Source organism: Poromitra crassiceps (assembly GCF_964638095.1).
Source record: "Poromitra crassiceps genome assembly, chromosome: 9".
Classification (NCBI taxonomy): Eukaryota; Metazoa; Chordata; class Actinopteri; order Beryciformes; family Melamphaidae; genus Poromitra; species Poromitra crassiceps.
Window position 1 is genome coordinate 26,341,856 of NC_139630.1, and position 4,938 is coordinate 26,346,793.

Sequence of the window (4,938 nt, forward strand, 5' to 3'; positions counted from 1 at the left end):
CTTTCGCAACATGTGTGTGCACTGCTACATCATGCCATCAAGCTCATAGAATTGAATTGAAGAGTGCAAGAGAGGATGGGGGTGGATGGGGGTCTGCTTCACTGATATGAAAACGTATGCTATTTGTCCATTATTTTATTGCAATTCTTCAAAATAAATTATATTATTAGGACTGACCAACATACATTTAAAACCCCTCAAAAACAAGATAGCCTATAGGCATGTGTGACACACTAAATGTGTAGTAATAATAGTAATAATAATAATAATAACAATAATAATAATAAACATAATAATAATAATAATACATACATACATACATACATACATACATACATGGCCTACATACCTATAGGCTACCTACATACATACATACATGCATACATACAGTACATATGTAGCCTATGTATGTATGTCATATACATAAATACATACATACATACATACATACATAGGCTACATGATATAGGCTACTTAGCCTATATAGCGCCTTTCTAGAACCCAAAGTCGCATAGTCACAAAGTCTCATAGTCAAAAAAAGTTATGGTATAGGCCTCCATTAATGCAATTTTATGTTTTAGTCTTGGTTTTAATAGGCTGGTTGTTTTATCTGGTTTGCAATTATGGTTCAAATGGTTGCAATTATAGTTTACACCACAGGGAGGAGGTGTAGATTATGTCCTTTCAACAGCACAATGTAGGCTATACTTTAGGAAGCTGCCATAATCCATCATTGACAAGTTGCCATATGGGCAGCCTGAAGAACTATACTTCTTATCTTCATCCTCCCCCCCCCTTCCATCCTTTTATCTTCAACCGCTTATCCGGGGTTGGTCCCTGTCTTCCTGTAAAATACAGGTCACTATTAAACCAGACTTTTAGATGGTGAATCCAACGTCTCAGACACCACAACCCTTGAGTTTGGTTGAAAAAAAATATGGCCCTTATTTAGCATCAGTGTTGGGCAAGTTACTGAAAATTGGTAATTAGTTACAGTTACTAGTTACTTCTCTCAAAAAGTAATTTAATTACTTTAAAATTACCAGATACTTCAAAGTAATTAGTTACTAGGGAAAGTAACATTTGCGTTACTTTTAAAAGTCTGCTTTGATTGTCTTATTAATGCACACATTATGTTAGTGTTGCTGTGCCACCATGAGGCATTGAACATTCGCTTATTGGGGAGGCTTATAGCCTATCAAGGTCATTAGCTTCTGGGGCTTATAGCCTATCAAGGTCATGAGTCTCTGGGGCTCTGGCTGCAGCTGCAGCTCTCTCCCCGGACTAGGTCTGAGGATCAGAAACCGGATAATCCTCTGAAGTTGTCCGTTATTTTCATGTCCTAAAGTAACTAGTAACTAGCCCAGTTACTATTTTAGTAACTGTAACTGAGTTACTGAATTTGAAAAAGTAATTAGTTAGATTACTAGTTACTGAAAAAAGTAGTTAAGTTACAGTAACTAGTTACTTAGTAACTAGTTACTCCCAACACTGTTTAGCATACGGCATGTAAGATGAACTTCTATGAATGGAAGGTAGGGCACTGTGCTACATTTACAATGGAAGTGGATGGGGAAAGGTGGCGGCCCGTGTGTTTTGGTGACCTAAATGTGTTCCTATGGGTGCATTGTAGCCATTTTGTAGAGCGGAATACTGACACCTGGTATACCCAGGCCTTGTGGACTCCTGTTTTGAAGCCTCGGGTTTGGCATTTTTGGCCGTTGCCATCTTGGATCTCTTCAGCGCCGCCTGCTATTGGTCCGTGATCAGCGAGCTGTGCGACCAATGGACAGGCGACCTGTCAATCACGCCCCAAAAGGCCATACCTGCAGTGCATTCAATTAAAAGTATGATACCATGAAATACCGTGAGCTGTGATATTTTGGTAGATACCGTTGCGTTCCATACTGTGTGCTGTGAATTTTAACGATCTCTAGCAAACTCACCCATAGACGATCAAATGGCACGGTTGCCCTTCTCTATCTGTCTGGTTCAATCCCTATGACCTATAGTCCTCCTAGCTCCTAGACGCACCGATCTCTCATATCCTGTGACAGGTTCTCTGAGGAACAGCACATTCCATCTAGCTGTGGTCTGTCTGAAAACATCTGTAACTGCCAGTGTTGGGCAAGTTACTGAAAATTGGTAATTAGTTACAGTTACTAGTTACTTCTCTCAAAAGGTAATTTAATTACTTTAAAATGACCAGATACTTCAAAGTAATTAGTTACTAGGGAAAGTAACATTTGCGTTACTTTTAAAAGTCTGCTTTGATTGTCTTATTAATGCACACATTATGTTAGTGTTGCTGTGCCACCATGAGGCATTGAACATTTGCTTATTGGGGAGGCTTATAGCCTATCAAGGTCATTAGCCTCTGGGGCTTATAGCCTATCAAGGTCATGAGCCTCTGGGGCTCTGGCTGCAGCTGCAGCTCTCTCCCCGGACTAGGTCTGAGGATCAGAAACCGGATAATCCTCTGAAGTTGTCCGTTATTTTCATGTCCTAAAGTAACTAGTAACTAGCCCAGTTACTATTTTAGTAACTGTAACTGAGTTACTGAATTTGAAAAAGTAATTAGTTAGATTACTAGTTACTGAAAAAAGTAGTTAAGTTACAGTAACTAGTTACTTAGTAACTAGTTACTCCCAACACTGGTAACTGCTGCCCTGACATGTCCCAGCTACTTTTGCAAAGTGTACTGATTAAAGTCAATCTTGAAAAAGAACACCTCAAAACCTGCGTTGTTGAATACATCTCTGTGACGTTTCATATCGTTACATCCTTACTCACCACCAGTTAGTCAAACTGCTGCTGTCAATTGGATGAGACACACACTGGTGTCTTTCAGTTTACAGCCAGGCTGAAGGAAGGAAAGAGCTTGTGTGCTGGCTTGCCCAGAACTCATGGCCTGTGTGGGCTTCTCAGGCTGGATCTTACTTCTCCACCAGAACCATCAGCACTTGCTAAGAGATCATGGTGGGTTTAGCCTCAATGTGTGACCCAATGGTCAGGGGCCACGACAGAAATCCCAAATCTCTTAAGCTCATACCCTAGTAAATATTTTCAGTGACCAACTCCAACATGTCAACTTACATACACGCACGCGCATGTGCACACACACACACAAACACACACACACACACACACACACACACACACACACACACACGCACACGCACACGCGCACGCGCACACACACACACACACACACACACACACACACACACACACACACACACACACACACACACACACACACACACCATGACCGCTGGCTGCATACCTGTTAAGCTCTGAATGACAAATATGATGACATGAATAGCACATTGACTTAATGTTTTTCTTATTACTAGTGGGCCCGTGGGAGTTAGACCTCCCTGGGAGTTAGACCGACCCCTTCCTGGACTGGAACACAGTGGTCTCCAAAGCGTCCGGGACACACTCAAATTCATCATAAATCACTGATGATATTAGAATTGCTGATGTGAATGGAAAGGGTCAGAAGTTTTTTTTTTTTACAGATTGTAGGGAAACAGTGGATGGATAAATCCATAAGGAGGCAGTAATCCAACATAAAGGATGCCAACTCTCATAAAACACCACAGAAGAAGAATTGGTGATGTCACCAGTGAGTGATGTCATCAGTGAGTGATGTCACCAGATGACATCATCATTGGTAATTATGGCAATTAATCAGCCCAATCGGCCCTAATTACCCAATGAAAGAATGAAGCTCTGTTAGGTCACCTGCAGGGGTGCTCCACACTTCCTGAAAGATTCAAGAAAATGGCATAGCTGTGGCCGAAAACAATTCTGCTCACTCACTCACTCACTCACTCACTCACTCACTCACTCACTCACTCACTCACTCACTCACTCACTCACTCACTACTCACTCACTCACTCACTCACTCACTCACTCACATACAGACAGACATTATAGGATTTCTTTAAAATAATTATTCCCTTATTCATTACATGCCATCCAGCCTCATGTGCCCTCCCCCACCCTCTCATTGCATTAGTTTGATCAGTTTTAATGGACAATTCTAGTTTATCAAAAATGGAGAGAATGCACACCATAAAATCTCAGCGAGGTGCCGGTGACGGACAAGAATCTATAAAAAGAGTAGAAACCGCACACTCTGGCTCCGATGCAATGAATTTAATAAAAAGACAACGTTTCGGCCTGGTGGCCTTTGTCAAGTCATTGACTTGACAAAGGCCACCAGGCCGAAACGTTGTCTTTTTATTAAATTCATTGCATCGGAGCCAGAGTGTGCGGTTTCAATTCTAGTTTATGTCATCTGGATATCATGAACGGGAGACTGAGTTTGAGCACTCAAAATGTTTGTGCGATTTATTTATTTATTTAAACATCCAAATAAGATTTATTTAACGCTGTTCATAAGTTAAGTTAAGTTTAAGTTAAGATATAAATCAGTGTTATTGTCCTTTCAGTTAATTCGATTTTCCTGACTAATGTCACCTTCGTAAACTCCTTCATTAAGGACGAGCACAACCCAGAGTCTACTTTGCTTGAAAAACCACCAAATCTCCCTCCTCACTGCGTAAATACCTCTTTCTCTTTAAACCTCCGAGTCGGGCCACCACTGAGCCTACTTGTCACATTCTCAGTTAGCCGGGTTGGCAAGTATGGCTTCGTGAAACGTCGGTGGCCTCGAGTCTCTCCATTCTTTATTTGCCAGAGAATTTTGTTTCTGAAATAAACTGCTGGAACCTGACTTTCACTGGGCGCACAGCGTGGATGTTGGCACGGGCGCGCGGGTCACACAAGGACATCCCAGAATAGGAAAAACAGCCCAGACAGGGCCGGCCTGCAAAGCACTAAGCATGGCAGAGATCCAGCCAGAACCACTATTAGCACACCGGCCACTGGAGAGTCATTGAATATACATGTCTCAGGTAGGACAC